Genomic DNA, 21,600 nt, shown 5'->3' on the forward strand with positions numbered 1-21,600 from the left:
TCCAACTTGAAAAGATCTTGGTCGCAAACGTCGACTGTGGTAGTTTTTCAGGTCCTGCTGATATTTGGTTACCCTTGATAATACTTCGTCTCGAGCTTCGTCGAGTGCGTCGACGTCGTCTTCCAATGCTTTCCTGGAAACTTCTTCATTATACTCTGTGACTCTGGGGGAGTCGTGCTCTATTTCTATCGGCAGTACTGCCTCTGCTCCATGGACAAGGAAAAACGGGGTCTCCTGTGTTGCTGTATTTGGTGTTGTTCGGATGCTCCATAACACACTTGGTAATTCTTCTGGCCAGCTATGTCAAGCTTTTTCCAGTGGTCCTAACAAGCGTTTGTTGATGCCATTGCAGATGATGCCATTGGCTTTCTCGACTTGACCATTGGTCTGAGGATGTGCAACTGACGCGAAGTGCAATTTGATGCCTACCTCTGCACAGTACGCCTTGAACTCCTTTGACGTAAAGTTGCTGCCATTGTCTGTGACGATGCTGTGAGGTACTCCAAATCGAAAAACGATGCCCTTCACGAACTTTATTGCTGATGCTGCATCTGGTGAATTTATCGGCTTTGCTTCTATCCACTTGGTGAATTTATCAACAGCAACCAACATGTACTCGTATCCTCCTGGCGAAGCTTTGTGTAATTTTCCCACCATATCGAGACCCCATTGAGCAAAAGGCCAAGATAAGGGTATTGGCATTAATTCGGCTGCCGGAGAGTGAGGTTTTGCGGCAAATCTCTGACATGCGTCACAAGTTCGCACTATCTCCTTCGCGTCCTCAATTGCTGTCAACCAGTAGAATCCTGCTCGAAAACTTTGGCTGCAATAGCTCGACTGCTCGCGTGGTGGCCACATACTCCTTCGTGTACGTCCTTCAGAATTATCCTTCCTTCTTCGGGTGTGACGCACCGTTGTAACACACCCGAGATACTGCGTTTGTACAACTCCCCTTTGACCACCGTGAAAGCTTTGGATCGCCTAATAACTCGCCTTGCTTCAACTGGATCGTCGGGTATTGTTTTTCTTAGGATGTATGATATGCACGCCTGCATCCACGTGATTTGCACCATCAATACTAGATCTTGTTCCTCTTCTTCTTCTTCCAATGCTTCTTTCGCAGCCCCCGAGGGTTTCTCGCTCTTCTCCTTCTTTGTTAATTTCTTCGGCTTCGTGGATCTCTCTGTTATTTCTTCCCAGAACACACCTGGGGGAATTGCGAGGCACTGCGACCCGATGTTTGCAAGAACATCGGCTTCATCATTGCTCAGCCTACTGATATGGTTTACTTCGCATCCGTCAAACAGCTTCTCCAGCTCATTATACATCTCTTTGTACGCCACCATGCTATCATTGACCGCATCACATTGGTTCATGACTTCCTGAGCTACCAATTGTGAGTCGCCAAATATTTTTAGTCGAGTTGCGCCACAGGCTTTCGCCATCTTCATCCCATGTATAAGGGCTTCATATTCTGCCTCATTATTAGATGCGTTTGGGAACGTCATCCGCATGACGTATTTCAATTTGTCGCCTTCAGGTGATATGAGTATTACCCCTGCTCCAGCTCCTTCTAACCTTTTGGACCCGTCGAAGTTCATAGTCCAGGTTCTCGATAAATCCGGAGGTCCTGTGTTTTGCAACTCCATCCACTCTGCGATGAAGTCTGGTAGAATTTGTACTTTATTGCCTTTCTTTTTTCATACGTGATGTCCCGAGGAGAAAGTTCTATTCCCCAAAGGGAGACACGGCCTGTAGCTTCTGGATTATTGAGTATGTTGGATAAAGGCGCCTCATTGACCACTATTATCGGATGCGCCGAAAAATAGTGACGCAATTTTCTTGCGGTTGTGAATACTCCATATGCTAGCTTTTGGTACTGCGGGTACCTCTGTTTTGAAGGCGATAATACTTCGCTGATGAAATATACTGGCCTCTGCACTCCATGGAGTTTTCCTTCTTCTTCTCTTTCGACAACTAGTGCCGTGCTGACCACCTGAGGTGTAGCCGCAATATATAACAGGAGCGGTTCTTTCTTTTTTGGCGCCACTAGAATTGGTGGTGTCGAAATTTTCCGTTTGAGGTCCTCGAATGCCCTATCTGCCTCTTCGTTCCACTGGAACTTCTCTCCTTGTTTGATTAGGGCGTAGAATGGTAGCGCCTTTTCTCCCAGCCTGGCGATGAATCTGCTTAAAGCTGCGACTCGCCCGCTTAATCGCTGTATTTCCTTCAACTTTGTTGGCTTCCTCATTGTTACGATAGCTTGGATTTTTTCGGATTTGCTTCAATCCCTCTTGCCGAGACTAGGAACCCGAGAAGTTCTCCTATGAGGGACGCCGAAAGAACATTTCGTCGGATTCAACTTGAGACAAAATTTGTCGAGGTTGTCGAAAGTTTCTTTCAAGTCCTCGATTAGTGTTGCTCCCTTTTTTGATGTGATGACGACGTCGTCGATGTACACTTGTACATTTTTCCCAATCTGTGTTGCTAGGCACTTCTGCATCATCCGTTGATATGTTGCTCCCGCGTTTTTCAACCCGAAGGGCATTGTTTTGTAACAAAATACGCCGTACGGTGTGATGAACGCTGTTTTAGCTTCGTAGTCTTCTTTTAATCTGATCTGATTGTAACCAGAATATGCGTCCAAGAAGGAAAGACGTTCACATCCTGCCGTGGAGTCGATAATCTGATCGATCCTTGGGAGGGGAAAGTGATCCTTTGGACAATGTTTATTGAGGCACGTAAAGTCGACACACATGCGAAGGACTTTCGTGTTTTTCTTCGGCACCATCACTGGGTTAGCTACCCAAGTGGCCTCAGTAGATATCTCTTTGATGAAACCAGCTTCTCTAAGTCGATCAATTTCTGACAGCATGGCTTTGCGGTTTGGTTCCGAAAAGCGCCGCAAAGGTTGCTTGATTGGTCTCGCAATAGGATCCAAGTTTAGGTGGTGCTCGGCAAGTTCCCTGGGTACTCCTGGCATGTCAGCTGGACACCATGCGAAGATTTTCCAGTGCTCACGGAGGAACTCGACGAGCGCGCTTTCCTATGCGAGGTCCATGTTTGTTGCGATGGACGTCGTTTTCTTCGGATCTGTCGGGTGAATCTGCACTTTCTTAGAATCTTTTGCTGTATTGAAAGTTGATTCCTTGTTGGGCCTCCCTACGTCTGGCAGTACATCATAATCAGTCATGAGCCTTGACGCTGCGTACTCTGCCTGCATCCCGAAAGTTTCTGATAGTCGATGAAAATCTTTGTCGCATTTATCGGCTAGCGCGAAGCTTCCTTTGACTGTGATTGGTGCCTTAGGTCCAGGTAACCTCCAAAGCAAGTACGTGTAATGTGGTACCGCCATAAACCTGGCATATGCTGGTTGCCCCAACAAAGCGTGATACTGTGACGGGAAATCCACAACTTCGAATTCCAACCTTTCTATCCTGTAGTTTTCTCGGGTCCCAAACTGAACGTCGAGATTGATCTTCCCCAGTGGGTAACTTGGCTTCTCTGGTGTGATGCCGTGGAAACGTGTATCGGTTGGTTTTAAATTTGCGAGGGAAATATTCATTTTCCTTAGCGTATCTGCGTACATAAGGTTTAAACTGCTGCCGCCATCTATGAATACCCGAGATACATCGAATCCCGCGATTACTGCTGGTAAGATCAGTGCGGACTGCCCTGGTCGAGGAACTTGCTGTGGGTGATCTGCTATTGTGAAGCCAATATCTTGCCCTGACCAATTAAGGTACTCGACTGTTGGTGGTGGCATCTTCTCTGCCATAAACACCTGTCGTGAGATTACTTTCTGAGCTCTATTGGATGGCCTTCCTTTCTGAATCATCGAGACCGCTCCGTTAGAGTTAGGATCGACGTAGGGCGGTGGAGCAGGTGCTGCCGCTATTCTGAGCTGATGTCGATTTTCGTCTGTAACCGCGGGAGGAGGTGGCAAGTGAATCTCACTCCTAGGTCCTTGAGGATTTCTGTGAGCTGCCTGATCATTTGCATGTCCTGCCCATCTTAACATTGCCTGGAAATTTCGGCAATCCTTTTGCAAGTGTCCTGACTGTCTTTTTCCATTGCTATCGAGAAAGAAATGCATCTGACACGGCCCGTTCATCATCTCTTCGGGAGACACAAAAGGTCTCTGGAACCTTGGCCCGCTATTTTGCCTGTTATCTCTATTGTCGCCTTGCTGTGCATTACTTCTCTGGTAGTCATCCATACTGTTTCCTCCATTGTTTCCCCGAAAGCCAGCCGATATTTGGCCAGGTGCATCGTAACTTGAAAATTGACGGGGGAATCGACGTCAATTTTGAAAATTTCGACTGCGATCTTCCTCTGGGGACCTATGTCGTTTGTTATGTACCGCATCTTCGCCATCTGCCCATCTGTTTGCTATCTCCATTAAAGCTGATACTGTTCTTGGGTTTGTCCTCCCCAAGTCCTCCACGAAATCTCCTCGTCGAACTCCTGCAACAAATGCATCTATCGCTCTTTCGTCAGATATATTTTCTGCCGAGTTTTTGATGATGTTCCACCTTTGGATGTACTTCCTCATTGACTCGTCATGCTTTTGTCGACATGACCTCAACTCCTCTAGTGTCGCAGGTTTCTTGCAGGTTGACCGGAAATTCTTGATAAACACGTCCTCGAAACTTTCCCAGATGTCGATGGAACCTGGGGGAAGTTTTTTTATCCATGATCTGGCGGCTCCGCTCAGATGTATCTGGATGCTCTGCATGGCTGTCGCTCTGGTCCCGCCTATCAATTTTACCGTCTCGAGGTAATCCACAAGCCAATCCTCGGGGTCTTGCAGGCCATCGAATTTCTTGAAACTATCGGGTAGCTTGAATCCTGATGGAACTCGACTTTTTCGGACCCGTCGAGTGAAACATGGGAGTCCACACATGTCCTCTTCAGCAAGTTCTGGTGAATGCCGACGTTCCCTTCTTTCTTGTCGCGCTCTATCAACTCTGGCCTGAGTTGTTGTGTCCCTGGCTCCACTTGCTCTTGGTGGATCTTGCGCTGCTGTGGTAGGTCTCGGACTATTTTGCCTTGCAGTTCCTTCGGGAGGTGTGGCTGTGAACGCTGCTCCCATGGCTTCACATCCTGCCATGGCCATGTTGTACAACGCTTCTCTTGGATCTCCGGGAGGTGGCCTGGACGCTAAGATGAAAGCTTGTGTCGCCATGTACCCTGCTTCCGGTGTTTTTGGGATAATATTCCCCCTCGTGTCGATTGACATAAAGGACATGTCGAGGTTTTGGATTAGAGTTTCTCTTTCAGCTTCCGGTATATTTTGCAGCCGAGATCTTGCTCTCCTCCGAGCTTCTCTGTGACTATCTCCCGAAGTTTCTGAGTGTCGACTTAATTCCGCTCGTCGCCTGCTTGATGCGGAAGCTGCCTCCCTTCTTCTGTTCAAAGCAGCTGTCTGTTTTTCCAACTCTCTTCCAAATTTCGGCGAGTCTATATTGATAAGCTTGCAGCTTCTTCGACCGTAGCAGCTTGTCTCCATTGGTTGAGCCATCTAAAGCTTTCGCAGCTCTATCCTGTGCTGCTTGTGGAAGTTGAACTCTGGCACGTGGTGTGGGCCCGACATATTTAGTGCCCAAACCTCTCCTTAGATCTGAGGGATCGACATAGGGATTTCCCAAATCGTCGAAAGCCTCTGATGTTTCCTCTTGATCGCGACTTGCTTCTCCAATGGCATAAACTTGGTGATATTTTGGAGTTTTCGCTTTGCTTGGTTCGGTGACACCATCGTAGAGATTGGTGAAGACCTTCCCAATAGAGATGGATTTGTCGATGAAGTCGAAGCTATCGGTGTCGCTCGAATCATCGCTTATATAGGAGTCCGCCGATGACTCGAAGGACATGTCACTGAAGATTTTGGCGAGTTTTTCACTTGCCCTGCTGCCGATGAAGCGTGGCGACAAAATCTCCTTGTCGCTTGACTCGACGGATGATACTGAGTTTGAGAAATCAAGACCATCCGCCGATAATCCCGACGAGATCGGAACTTCGAGACGATACGATCCTTCTTTCTCGACGTGGAAGTGGAATTTTCCAAACGTCATCTTCATGGGCTCCTCCAGATACGCATATGCATCCAAACGGGAGGGCGGGTGAGGAATAAAATCAACGAGACCAGTTTCGATCTGTTTACATCTGTCCATGATGTTGCTTGCTACTGATGAAGTCGACGATCTTGAACGTGCCATCGAGATCAGCTCCTTGTCGCCTCTAGATCCCACAGACGGCGCCAATTGACAAGGTATTAACTTGTCAATGCCTACGGATTGTAGACTAGGGTTTAGTTGGATGTAGAGGGCAAGTAGATCTCGAAGGTTTCAGCCGAAAAGTACTCGACGAATATGAGAACTAGGGTTTGAGAAACAATGATTCGATCCTTTCTGCGTCCCTCGACTCCCCCTTATATAGGAGGCGGAGCCGAGGGATTCGTATTGTACAAGTTACAGAGTCCGGGAAGGTTTCTAACTCCTCCCGCAAGATTACAAATAATGTTTCCTATTACAACTCTAGCTTTCTTTAACAATATCTTGGGCTTCCGAATCTTCTTATTCTTCGAGTAGTGGGCCTTCAGTAAACCCCGGGTACCATCATCGGCAGGCCCATTGGGGATGCCTATGTCATTTGGGAAGATCATACTTGTTGTACCAGAACGAGGGGTTAACTCGTCCAGCGAAAAGGCGATCAAATCCCATGGCTTCCGCGAGGAGATGTCTCATGGTGGTATCCTTGGGGACTCCGCGTGCGACATCTGCAAATTTCATGGTGGGGAAGTGCGCCTTGCAGGTAGCTAGGACGAGGGCGGCAACTCCGCGAGATGAAGATTCCTGCCAATCCTCGATGAGTTCCGGCACGTTCCTCATGAGTTTCGTCATGCGGTCAATCATCGTTGTCTTGGCTCTCTTCAGGTTCAGGGCCTTGGCAATTCCGCGACATGCTTCGATGAGGTCCTCGATTGAACTCCGCACTTCATCATATGCCTCAGTCCTTTTGAGGGTTGAATCTTTGGTCCATTCAAAGCCAAGGCTTGCTGCAAAGTAAAAAAGATCAGTTTCTTCCGCGGACAGAGAAAATTTTGAGGAAGCCGGAGTCAAAACAATAACAAAAAGGGTCCTTACGGAAGATCATCTTGTCAATAGCCTCCGCCTCTGCCTCCTGGCTCTTGTTCCTGGCCGCCAGGGTGGTCACCCTTTGATGGCTCTTCTTGAGTTTGTCAGCCAGTTCCGCCATCTCGCGGGAATGTTTTTCCGAGAGCTCCTTCTTTTCTTTGGTTTCCTTCTCGGAGGACTCTTTCAAGAAGTTCTTCAGAGTTTCATTCTCCGCCTCCAATACCTGGATCTTGGCGGACAAGGCATCGATGGTGGGGCGCTTGTCAGTTTCTTCTGAAAACAGAACATCACACAAGTTATACATTATGGTTGTTCATACAGTACAAATTTAAGCAACTCGGATTTCTCACCTTTCAATCGAGTCTCCAGGCGGAGCACAGCTTGACAACTATTCTCAGCAGTCTGGCGCAGCCCTTCTATTTCCGTCATCTGCTCCAGCACATGGACGCGCAGGTCGTCGTGCAGCTTCCGCGTGCTCTGAGACGCAGATAGGATTTAGCTGGAAATTCAAAATTCTGGGGGCTGGCGAGGAGTTCAAAGTTTTGGATCGAGAAAATTTCAAATTTCCGTCTAAGACTAATGTTGAGAGAAGCATCGGCTAACACATGTTACATGGAAAAAATGTCTGAACCAATGCTTGGGGGCTAGTGTTACCTGGCACACCTCCTTATGTTTAGCAAAGAAGACCTTGAGATCGCTCTCGAGGTCGGAGAGCTCCTTCATCTCTGTATCCGCAGGCCCCCACACCTTCTCCATCATGGCTGAAATTTCCGCGTGACGTTGAGAGAGGGGGAGCTTCTGCAGCGATGGAGTCTGGGATGCGCCAGTGGCACGGATCAGCTGCACTTTCTGCTCGTATTGTTCGGCCGTAGGCTCGGCGGAAGTAGCGGTGGGTTGTTCAGGCGGAGGAACAGATGAGGAGGCGCCCTTGCCGGAATCGCCTTGGCCAGTCTCGGCGGTCGGGTCTTCAGGGATGTCATCAATGTTGATGACGTCCTTAGGATCCGGCTTGGCAGCTGAAGAAGCCTTGGGCGGAACTCCGACTTCTGGTGTGACTGGTATGGAAGCCGGAGATGGCTTAGTCTTCTTCTTGGGGGCTTTAGGGGCCTTGGGGGGCTGGCTTTCGGAACTTCTGTCGTGAAAAGAAAAGAGCGTTATGATTAAGTATATGCTGATTCACGATGGCGGAAGAATTTTCCTTCGGAAACTTAGCACTTACCCGGAAGGTCTGAAGAATTGGTGGATTTCTGGTTGGGCTCGGTTGCTGGTATCGATAAGCTTGAGGCGCTTTTTCTCCGCCTCCGCCTTGCGAGTTGCCGCGGTGCTGAGCACTTCGCGGGCACGTTTGGCTGAAGGACTGGAGGGGGCAGCTCTCTTCCTCTTGGATGGGCGTGGTGCTTCAGGAGCTTCCGCCTCCGATGCGGCCTCCGGGTCAGTATTGCCCGCGTGAGGAACTCGGAGGAGAGTTCCGAGGTCGCCTTCCTCGAGGGCTTCGAGCTTTGTTGCAGAGCCAGTACTTAGTCAAATTACATATTACAAATAAAATAACAAGTTAAGACGCTATAACATACCGCGGTCCCGGAACCATTGGTGTGGATGTCCTTGTTACACACGTGAACGTGGAGATCACGCGGAATCTTGATCAACAGTCGGATCCGCTTGTCGATGGCGTCGGTGGAGAGGTTGTCCTTGGACGCATGCATAGGATCGTCGCGCCCCGTGTACTGGAACATCAGGCGGTCCCTGTGTTGTAGTGGTTGGATTCGCTTGGTAAACCAGGACATGGTAAGGTCCTTCCCCGTCAGACCCTCCTCTGTCAGCTTGCAGATCCGCCTAACCATCCGAGTCAGCTGAGGTGACTCGGAGAGATGAGGACATTGCGTCCAGGCCGGATCCTCGCTGGCGGGGCTGTTCTTAAAAGGTGGCAGCACCCTCTCGCTCGCCGGGTCGGAGACATCCATCAGATAGAAGAAACCCCCTGACCAGTATCGCGCGGATTCATGGCGATCAGTTGGAGGGTAAACGCGGCCGGGGCGGAGCATGAAAGTGATTGATCCGCAGGTAGCCAGCTCGGAAGCTTTGGGAATTTTCTCCTTTTTCACGGAGAAGTAGTACTGAAACAGAGCAAGGTCAGGAGCTACCCGGAGATGGCCCTCGCAGAGCGTCACGTGGTTGCTGATCGCCAAGACGGAATTCGGGGAAATATTGTGGGGCTGGAGCCCATAGGTCATCAAGATTTCTGAAAAGAAATCAGATGGCGGAAAGGAGAATCCGCGCTCCACTAGCGCCTTCGTCACCACCATCTCTCCGTCTTCGGGAGCTGGAGTGGGGGCACCCGGAAGTGTCCGCCAGGATCCGGTTTTAATGAAGCCCTCCGCCTCGAGGTTGGAGAGCTCCGCGTCGGTGGTGGTGTAGGGCCACCATTTTCCCTTAGACTCATTGTCTCGTTGACGAGCCTTAGATTTCTTGGCGGCAGCCTCTTCCGCCTTCTTCTCCATTTGCTCTGTGCCCGTGATGTTTTCCGGGTTAGCAGAGGTGCCCTCGATATTCTTGTCGGAATCCTTTGAGGACTCCAGCCGAACTGGGACAAATGGAGGAGGGGCGGAGGAGATGGGCGTCGCCATAATTGGTTCGGAAGCAGGAGGTGGAGTCGAAGAAGACATCTGATAGGATGATGAAGACGGAAACTGACTTAGTCGGATCCTATGTTAAATCCCAGGTTCATCCCTACCAACTGCGGCGAAAGGACGAAGCTCGAGAACTCACCGTAATGTTTTCCGCGGTGATCGGAGTCGCCGGCGGCGAGGTTTGTGCGCGGTGGCTCGTCGAAGTTAAGAACTCGATGAACTGCGCGGTGGTGAAACCGCTCCGGTGAAACTACGGCGAGTTTTTCGGCAGACTCCGGCACGGCGGAGGAGGAGCTCGCGGGCGGCGCTTCGCAGAGAGGTGAAAGAGGGGGTGAATGGGAAGTTTAGGGTTGACGGTGGATATTTATAGGCCGAGAGGAGGAGATTCGTGCTCCGCATCCTGTGGTCGGAACGCAAGCGTCGCGCCGTTGGATGCGTGACACGTGTTCAAACCCTAAACGGTAAAAATGGCTAAGGATAAGTTGCCGCTCAAATCGCGCGAAAATGGCGCCAGAATTGGCGGAACCGTTTGAGTCTATTAAGATTCCGGGTAAAAGCATAAAGATAAGTAATTCTCATTCACAAGCAGGGGAGTAACCCGGAGACATGTTTTAAACTGTCGATGGATGAAGTCCCGCAGGATGGGGGGATTTTCCGACTAAAGGTTGGGAAAAAAGAAAATGTGAAGTTGGAGTTCTTCAAATTTCTCCGCGTTACCAACAATGCCGGAGACCATAAGGTGCTAGCATGGCGGAAACTGCAGGCGAAACTCGGAGAACTCTGGGGGCTACTGTTGTGGGTATACTTCATGGGTGTATGATGTCTACGTTCCCCCTCCTTTCCTGTAGACAGTGTTGGGCCTCCAAGAGCAGAGGTTTGTAGAACAGCAGCAAGTTTCCCTTAAGTGGATCACCCAAGGTTTATCGAACTCAGGGAGGAAGAGGTCAAAGATATCCCTCTCATGCAACCCTGCAACCACAAAGCAAGAAGTCTCTTGTGTCCCCAACACACCTAATAGGTGCACTAGTTCGGCGAAGAGATAGTGAAATACAGGTGGTATGAATATATATGAGCAAAGAGCAACGGTGCCGAGAAAATAGCTTGCGGGCGTGTAGTTGATGGTGGTGGTATTGCAGCAGTAGTAACACAAGAAACAAGAAACAAGCAGTAGTAACGCAAAGCAGTATTTAGGAACAAGGCCTAGGGATCGACTTTCACTAGTGGACACTCTCAACATTGATCACATAATGTATCGTATAAATGCATACTCTACACTCTTGTTGGATAATGAACGCATTGCGTAGGATTACACGAACCCTCAATGCCGGAGTTAACAAGCTCCACAATTTGTTCATATTTAAGTAACCTTATAGTGTAAGATAGATCAAAAGACTAAACCAAGTACTAACATAGCATGCACACTGTCACCTTCATGCATATGTAGGAGGAATAGATCACATCAATATTATCATAGCAATAGTTAACTTCGCAATCTACAAGAGATCATGATCATAGCATAAACCAAGTACTAACACGGTGCACACACTGTCACCTTTACACACGTGCAGGAGGAATAGAACTACTTTAATAACATTGCTAGAGTAGCACATAGATAAATTGTGATACAAAACTCATATGAATCTCAATCATGTAAAGCAGCTCATGAGATTATTGTATTGAGATACATGGGAGAGATGAACCACATAGCTACCGGTACAGCCCCGAGCCTCGATGGAGAACTACTCCCTCCTCATGGGAGCAGCAGCGGTGATGAAGATGGCGGTGGAGATGGCAGCGGTGTCGATGGAGAAGCCTTCCGGGGGCACTTCCCCGTTCCGGCGGCGTACCGGAATAGAGACTCCTGTCCCCCAGATCTTGGCCTCGCGATGGCGGCGGCTCTGGAAGGTTTCTGTGGTTTTCGTCAAACTTCTCAGGGTTTTCGATCCAGGGGCTTTAAATAGGCGAAGAGGCGGCGCAGGAGGGTCGAAGGGGCGACGACACCATAGGGTGGCGAGGCCAGGGCCTGGGCCGCGCCGGCCTATGGTCTGGGGGCCCAGTGCCCCCCCTCTGGTCCTTCCCGGGTGTTCTGGATGCTTCCGGTGAAAATAGGAACTTGGGCGTTGATTTCGTCCGATTCCGAGAATATTTCGTTACTAGGATTTCTGAAACCAAAAACAGCAGAAAACAGGAACTGGCACTTCGGCATCTTGTTAATAGGTTAGTTCCAGAAAATGCACGAATATGACATAAAGTGTGCATAAAACATGTAGATAACATCAATAATGTGGCATGGAACATAAGAAATTATCGATACGTCGGAGACGTATCAGCATCCCCAAGCTTAGTTCTGCTCGTCCCGAGCAGGTAAAACGATAACACAGATAATTTCTGGAGTGACATGCCATCATAACCTTGATCATACTATTTGTTAAGCATATGTAGTGAATGCAGCAATCCAAGACAATGGTAATGACATGAGTAAACAACTGAATCATAAAGCAAAGACTTTTCATGAATAGTACTTTCAAGACAAGCATCAATAAGTCTTGCATAAGGGTTAACTCATAAAGCAATAAATTCAAAGTAGAGACATTGAAGCAACACAAAGGAAGATGAAGTTTCAGCGGTTGCTTTCAACTTATAACATGTGTATCTCATGGATATTGTCAACATAGAGTAATATAACAAGTGCAATATGCAAGTATGTAGGAATCAATGCACAGTTAACACAAGTGTTTGCTTCTAAGATAGAGAGAAATGGGTAAACTGACTCAACATAAAAGTAAAAGAAAAGGCCCTTCGCAGAGGGAAGCATTGATTGCTATATTTGTGCTAGAGCTTTGGTTTTGAAAGCAAGAAACAATTTTGTCAACGGTAGTAATAAAGCATATGTATCATGTAAATTATATCCTACAAGTTGCAAGACTCATGCATAGTATACTAATAGTGCCCGCACCTTGTCCTAATTAGCTTGGATTACCTGGATTATCATCGCAATGCATATGTTTTAACCAAGTGTCACAAAGGGGTACCTCTATGCCGCCTGTACAAAGGTCTAAGGAGAAAGCTCGCATCGGATTTCTCGCTATTGATTATTCTCAACTTAGACATCCATACCGGGACAACATAGACAACAGATAATGGACTCCTCTTTTATGCATCAGCATTCAACAACAGTTAATTTTCTCATATGAGATTGAGGATATATGTCCAAAACTGAAACTTCCACCATGATTCATGGCTTTAGTTAGCGGCCCAATGTTCTTCTCTAACATTATGCAATGCTCTAACCATTTTGGTGGTAAATCTCCCTTACTTCAGACAAGACGAACATGCATAGCAACTCACATGATATTCAACAAAGAGTAGTTGATGGCGTCCCCAGGAACATGGTTATCGCACAATGAGCAACTTAATAAGAGATAAAGTGCATAAGTACATATTCAATACCACAATAGTTTTTAAGCTATTTGTCCCATGAGCTATATATTGTAAAGGTGAAGAATGGAAATTTAAAGGTAGCACTCAAGCAATTTACTTTGGAATGGCGGAGAAATGCCATGTAGTAGGTAGGTATGGTGGACACAAATGGCATAGTGGTTGGCTCAAGTATTTGGATGCATGAGAAGTATTCCCTCTCGATACAAGGTTTAGGCTAGCAAGGCTATTTGAAACAAACACAAGGATGAACCAGTGCAGCAAAACTCACATAAAAGACATATTGTAAACATTATAAGACTCTACACCGTCTTCCTTGTTGTTCACACTCAATACTAGAAATTATCTAGACCTTAGAGAGACCAATTATGCAAACCAAATTTTAGCAAGCTCTATGTATTTCTTCATTAATGGGTGCAAAGTATATGATGCAAGAGCTTAAACATGAGCACAACAATTGCCAAGTATCACATTACCCAAGACATTAATAGCAATTACTACATGTATCATTTTCCAATTCCAACCATATAACAATTTAACGAAGGAGAAACTTCGCCATGAATACTATGAGCTAAGAACACATGTGTTCATATGCAACAGCGGAGCGTGTCTCTCTCCCACACAAGCATGATGTAATCTAATTTATTCAAACACAAACAAAAATAAGAACAAACAAACAGACGCTCCAAGTAAAGCACATAAGATGTGACCGAATAAAAATATAGTTTCAAGAGAAGGAACCTGATAATTTGTCGATGAAGAAGGGGATGCCTTGGGCATCCCCAAGCTTAGACGCTTGAGTCTTCTTAGAATATGCAGGGGTGAACCACCGGGGCATCCCCAAGCTTAGAGCTTTCACTCTTCTTGATCATAGTATATCATCCTCCTCTCTTGACCCTTGAAAACTTCCTTCACACCAAACTCGAAACAACTCATTAGAGGGTTAGTGCACAATAAAAATTAACATATTCAGAGGTAACACAATCATTCTTAACACTTCTGGATATTGCATAATGCTACTGGACATTAATGGATCAAAGAAATTCATCCAACATAGCAAAAGAGGCAATGCGAAATAAAAGGCAGAATCTGTCAAAACAGAACAGTTCGTATTGACGAATTTTAAAATGGCACCAGACTTGCTCAAATGAAAATGCCCAAATTGAATGAAAGTTGCGTACATATCTGAGGATCATGCACGTAAATTGGCTTAATTTTCTGAGCTACCTAAAGGGAGGTAGACCCAGATTCGTGACAGCAAAGAAATCTGGAACTGCGCAGTAATCCAAATCTAGTACTTACTTTTCTATCAACGGCTTAACTTGGCACAACAAAACACAAAACTAAGATAAGGAGAGGTTGCTACAGTAGTAAACAACTTCCAAGACACAAATATAAAACAAAGTACTGTAGCAAAATAACACATGGGTTATCTCCCAAGAAGTTCTTTCTTTATAGCCATTAAGATGGGCTCAGCAGTTTTAATGATGCACTCGCAAGAAATAGTATTTGAAGCAAAAGAGAGCATCAAGAGGCAAATTCAAAACACATTTAAGTCTAACATGCTTCCTATGCATAGGAATCTTGTAAATAAACAAGTTCATGAAGAGCAAAGTGACAAGCATAGGAAGATAAAACAAGTATAGCTTCAAAAATTTCAGCACATAGAGAGGTGTTTTAGTAACATGAAAATTTCTACAACCATATTTTCCTCTCTCATAATAACTTTCAGTAGCAACATGAGCAAACTCAACAATATAACTATCACATAAAGCATTCTTATCATGAGTCTCATGCATAAAATTATTACTCTTCACATAAGCATAATCAATTTTATTAGTAATAGTGGGAGCAAATTTAACAAAGTAGCTATCATCAAATATAGGAGGCATATTGTAATCATAATCAAATTTATCCTCCATAACAGGTGGTACCAAAAGACTACTATCATTATAATCATCATAAATAGGAGGCAAAGTATCATCAAAGAAAATTTTCTCCTCAATTCTTGGGGGACTAAAAATATCATGCTCATCAAAACCAGCTTCCCCAAGCTTAGAATTTTCCATATCATTAGCAACAATGGTATTCAAAGTGTTCATACTAATATGTTCCATGGGTTTTTTAATTTTCGGATCAAACCATCCATGTCTTAAATCAGGAAATAGAGTAAAAAGCTCATTGTTGTCCATTATGCCTTACTAGTGTAAACAAGAAACAAAAAGTTGCAATTGCAGGATCTAAAGGAAATAGCTTTGAGTACTTACGGCGCCGGAAAATAGCTTGGTAGCCGAGGTCCGGAGTGTGAGTACCTTTTACCTTTCCTCCCCGGCAACGGCGCCAGAAAATACTTGATACTGTCCAGGACTGGCGCGAGGTTGACGAGGGAGGAAATCCCTGTTGTGTAGCTTTCTGGTCCCCGGCAACGGCGCCAGAAAATAGCTTGATGTCTACGTTCCCCCTCCTTTCCTGTAGACAGTGTTGGGCCTCCAAGAGCAGAGGTTTGTAGAACAGCAGCAAGTTTTCCCTTAAGTGGATCACCCAAGGTTTATCGAACTCAGGGAGGAAGAGGTCAAAGATATCCCTCTCATGCAACCCTGCAACCACAAAGCAAGAAGTCTCTTGTGTCCCCAACACACCTAATAGGTGCACTAGTTCGGCGAAGAGATAGTGAAATACAGGTGGTATGAATATATATGAGCAGTAGCAACGGTGCCAGAAAATAGCTTGCGGGCGTGTAGTTGATGGTGGTGGTATTGCAGCAGTAGTAACACAGTGAAACAGTAAACAAGCAGTAATGCTTGCAGCAGTATTTAGGAACAAGGCCTAGGGATCAGACTTTCACTAGTGGACACTCTCAACATTGATCACATAACAGAACAGATAAATGCATACTCTACACTCTTGTTGGATGATGAACGCATTGCGTAGGATTACACGAACCCTCAATGCCGGAGTTAACAAGCTCCACAATTTGTTCATATTTAAGTAACCTTATAGTGTAAGATAGATCAAAAGACTAAACCAAGTACTAACATAGCATGCACACTGTCACCTTCATGCATATGTAGGAGGAATAGATCACATCAATATTATCATAGCAATAGTTAACTTCGCAATCTACAAGAGATCATGATCATAGCATAAACCAAGTACTAACACGGTGCACACACTGTCACCTTTACACACGTGCAGGAGGAATAGAACTACTTTAATAACATTGCTAGAGTAGCACATAGATAAATTGTGATACAAAACTCATATGAATCTCAATCATGTAAAGCAGCTCATGAGATTATTGTATTGAGGTACATGGGAGAGATGAACCACATAGCTACCGGTACAGCCCCGAGCCTCGATGGAGAACTACTCCCTCCTCATGGGAGCAGCAGCGGTGATGAAGATGGCGGTGGAGATGGCAGCGGTGTCGATGGAGAAGCCTTCCGGGGGCACTTCCCCGTTCCGGCGGCGTGCCGGAATAGAGACTCCTGTCCCCCAGATCTTGGCCTCGCGATGGCGGCGGCTCTGGAAGGTTTCTGTGGTTTTCGTCGAACTTCTTAGGGTTTTCGATCCAGGGGCTTTAAATAGGCGAAGAGGCGGCGCAGGAGGGTCGAAGGGGCGACGACACCATAGGGCGGCGCGGCCAGGGCCTGGGCCGCGCCGGCCTATGGTCTGGGGGCCCAGTGCCCCCCCTCTGGTCCTTCCCGGGTGTTCTGGATGCTTCCGGTGAAAATAGGAACTTGGGCGTTGATTTCGTCCGATTCCGAGAATATTTCGTTACTAGGATTTCTGAAACCAAAAACAGCAGAAAACAGGAACTGGCACTTCGGCATCTTGTTAATAGGTTAGTTCCAGAAAATGCACGAATATGACATAAAGTGTGCATAAAACATGTAGATAACATCAATAATGTGGCATGGAACATAAGAAATTATCGATACGTCGGAGACGTATCAGTGTACCATCGACAGTGCCTAGATCCGGCAAGCCCGGGTGGCCCATAGACGGTGATGTGGCATGTGGCCCATCGGGCGGCCCAGTTGCTGTTGATCGTGAAGGATGAAGTCCGGCCCAGGATCAGTTAGCCGGATCCGCACCGACCTTCGGAGGAACTCGGATCCATGGAGGCCCATAAGAAACCCGGATCCAGTACGACGTGTATGGAAGGTGGATCCTTGACGTACACGGCAAGTCATTGTACCGTAGTTAGGCAATCTGTAATCCGGCTAGGACTCTCCATGTAAACCCTAGATCCGTGCGCCTTTATAAGCCGGATCCCGGGAGCCCTAGAGGCACAAACACAACTCATTGTAACAACGCGAAAGCACCCAGATAATTCCAGACAAGCAGCAGTAGGCCCTGTCATCGTGCAGGTGTTCCGAAGCTGGGTAAATCACGTACCACCGTCCCGTTTGCACTCCGCCCTATGGCCCCTACTTCTTCTCCCCCTCGTGAGGATCCCTCCTCCGAGGTACCGTTGAATAGGCAACGACAGCCATTGCCGAGCTCGCCGACGCCAGGGCCGAGCTCGCGGAGGCGCGGGCGGCCATCGCGGCCCCTCCGGCCGACGCCGTCATCCACGACATCGCGAACGACGACCCCCCCCCCCCCCCCCGTGCCCATGCGCTTCGAGTGCGCTAGCGACCAGCGGGTTCTGCTCGCGTCCTTCGAGTCCCTGGCTGGGGACGCCCAGCGCCGCCAGGCTTGGGTGGCGGAGGAGGAAGCCCACAGCTATGTGATGGCCATGGCTCGGGGGTTCATGTGCTCCGACCTGGACTCGCTCCAGCGTAGGGGCCCTTCTCCCGCGCGGGTCGAGCAGGAGAACCGCGAGCTGGAGGTCGCCATCGCCGACAGGGACGAAGCGGTGGCGGCGGCGGCTAGGGACAGGGCCCGCTTCGTCGCCGACGTGGCAGCGGTCCAGGCAAACGAGGACGCGGCGGTGGTCCAGGCGGCGGCGGAGGAGGAGGAGGCCCAGGCGGCGGCTGCCAAGGTGGCGGAGGCCCAGGCGGTGGCCCTGTGGGACAGCACCCTGGCCGAGGCCCTCGAACGGCGCAGGCGGCAGGACGAGATGTCCGTTCGCCGCCGTGCGCGAAGCGCTCCCGCTTCGACGACGGTGCCGGCTCTTCCGGCGGCCAGTAGTAGGCGCGCGACTGCGAGTAACCGAGGCCGGTGTAGGCCGCGCGACGGCGAGTAGGTACGGCCGTTGTAGTTTTAGGTTAACTCGACTAACCATCTCTGTAAAGATGGTCCTTTTGGCCAATCAATAGTAATGAAAAACTCTTTTGCATACCTACTCACTGCCGACCGGGCCCGGATGCACCCAAGGCGGACAGATTCCGCGACCGCCGAGCGTCCGCGGAGACGCAAACCTGGCGCATATTTGGGCTAGGTTTGCGTCTCCGCGGACGGCCCGGTCACTTTACGCCGCTGAAGATGCCCTAACACTTACGCATGAGTGGAAACCTACTCTGGATCTATTTATGCACTTAGTTTAGTTTCTAATAAAAAAATTCGCCGCAATTTTAGTCCAGTGTTTGATAACCCGAGTATACACAAGAATACGGTAACTAGAGGGTAAAATGCGTTTGGTTATGTGCTAAAAATGGCTTACAACTGCCACCATGAACTTGGTGATGTTACCATCCTAACGGCTAGAAACACACGAAGCACAGAAAACACTATATTTGGCACATAACAGCTTCTCCAGCCGTGTCCCCCCCATGCCCCCTCAAACGGTGGTGGATCGAGTGTTTGGGGACGCGTTTTCTTCGTGCCGTGTTTGGGGGATGTCGCTCCCCATCCGCGTCCCTCAAACGCGGTCTCCAAACAGAATGCTCACATTCAAAAGAGATCGTTTCCGTTGCAGTTGTCGTGATCGAAGTAGCCGCGATCAAAGTACTGGACGTGCGGTCATATTACAGACCGGTGACGCAATCTAAACATAAATTAGAAGAAGGGGTTCGGTGACGAGTCGACGTAGGCCCGTCGATCACGACGACCTCGTCGTGCTCTGCCCGGTGTGCTTGGTCCGTCGCTGACGCAGATGCCGATGCCGCCGACGCAGGTGTACTAGCAGACGCTATCGCAGACGCGCCTGCTGGTGTCGGCTCTTGCTCCAGGGGTGGGGTTGCTGCCGCTGCCTCGGCCGCCGCCATTTTTGCTTCAATATCATGGAGGATCATGCCTCCACCAGATGCAAGATCAGGTAGCAACAGATCTAAATCTTTTGCCATGGCAGTACCAGCTTCAGGAGGTGTTTTTATTAGGACATCCATTCTAAATACGAGTTTTTTGTGTTTGAAAATAAACAAGTGTAGCTCGGCCTCCATTCTAAATTTCCTGTTGGAGCATGCACTATCTGACTTGGGCGAATCAACTATCGGCACGAACTAGGTCCGAGTGTCATGCTTAACCGTTCTTCCTCCTCTGTTCCTGTCAGCAGCTCAGTCTCTCCGCACTAACGTGACAACGCTCAAATGCCCATTCTTGCTTGAATTTCTTCGTTTCATCAATAGTCCGGAGTACTCCGGAGTAATGGAGTATATACCAAGTCGGTCATCTCATCTCAGAGAACAAAGAAAATACGAAGTCTGTGTAAGACTGCGACCGCCATTATTACAGAGAGTAACCCCAAGACAAGACCCAGGCTGAATTCATCATCGAACACGTCATCTCGATCGAAAAAATAAGAGGTCTACGTAGGTCTCTAGATCAAGTGATCAACTATACACAAGGAAATTCCTCGACAGTTAGTTCTCGAAGCGAAGCAGACGCCGCCGTCGGTCAAGAAAAGGGGCACCGATCATTGATTAATACGCCTAATCCGTCGTAAACAACGTCGTTTCATCTGGACGTGAGAGCATCTCCACTCGTCTCCCCGACGAGGTCCCCGAACGACGTTTTTTCCATCCGGACGGCGTAATTTGGCCCAGTCGCGCCCCCGGTTCCTCGTTTTCGTCCAGATTTGGGCCTAAATTCATCCGGCGATCCCACGCCATCCCCGGCACCCCGGGGAGCGCTCGGGGAGTCCGGACGAAACGAAAGCGCGGGAAACACCGAGGAAACTTCCCGCGCGTCTGGTGGCCCCAACTTGTCGGCGAGAGAAACCAATCGTCGTCCTCATCGCATCGTCTTCCGCGCGCTTTAAAAGCCTGCCGCCGGTCTGCATTCGCCGGCCACGCGGCGAGTTAATGTCGTCGTCTTCCGCGCACGCATCGTCTTCCGCGCGCACTAAAGGCTGCCGCCGGTCAGCTCGCCGCGGACGCGTCGCATTCCACGCGGCATTAATCACCAGCGCCAGTCGCGCCTATATACGCCGGTCCGCTCGCCGCGAGGTGTACCCCGTGCTCCACTCTCCCTCCACTCTCCCTCTACTCTCCTGATGGCGTTCTACGACGACGACGGCGCAGCCAACAACGGCTTCCCCCGCCGGTCGCTCCTCGCGTGGGAGGGGCACCTCCTCCACCAGGCGGGGTACCCCTGCCCGCCGGACACGAGGCCTCCCGGCGGCGGGTGGCGGCTTAGTGCTGGCGGCGTACCAATCCCGCCGCCGCCTCATGGCCACGCCCTCGACGTCGCCATCGAGGAGGCGCGGATGACCTTGACGGATGAGGAGCGCGCCGAGCCACGCCACCACCCCGACAACTACACGGCGTGGAACTCGTACTTCCTGCGGCGGTGGGAGTGGGAGCTCGCCTCCTACGACGGCCCGCCGCCTCCGCCTCCGCACAACAACGCCGTGGGCCGCCGACGTTGGTGGAGCGCGCCGAGCCGGACACTCGAGGCCGTCCTCGATCACATCGAGGGCGGAAACTTCCCGGTGCTCACGATGCCCCCTCCATCGAGGGCATCGGCGAGCCGCCGCCGGGGAAACGTCTGGCAGCCACGGCGCATGGCTGCCAGCTCGTCGTCTTCCGGATCGGCGCCGAGGTCATCCTTGGCGCCGGTGAAGAGGGAGGAGGCGACGTCGCCTTCGACGCCGGTGCGCGTCAAGAAGGAGCCGGCGTCTCCGCCGCCGACCAGAGGGCGCAGCAGCGGCGCCCTCGTCATCCGCGACCAACCCTCCTAGCCTGGGCGGAAGAGGAAGGCGGCGAAAAAGGAGGACGCCGCGGCCGCCGCCGCAAACAGGCTCGCCGAGGAGGAGGCGAAGCGCGCGGAGGACGCCGCCGTGGCGGAGGCGATCGCCAGGTCGCTCAACGACCTGGTGCCCGCCGACAACGCCCTCCCCGAGGACGCCGCCCTGGCGTGGTCCGTGCGCGAGTGGGAGCGCGAGGAGGCGGAGCAGCAGCGGCGGCCGATGGACCTGGCCGCCGCACGCCTTCGACTCCGCCGCGCGCGCCGCTCCAACCGCCGCCGACGCCGCCGCGCTACCGCCGTCCTGCGACGCCTCCATCCGGCGT

The sequence above is a fragment of the Lolium perenne genome, chromosome 6 (genome assembly GCF_019359855.2).
Source record: "Lolium perenne isolate Kyuss_39 chromosome 6, Kyuss_2.0, whole genome shotgun sequence".
NCBI lineage: Eukaryota > Viridiplantae > Streptophyta > Magnoliopsida > Poales > Poaceae > Lolium > Lolium perenne.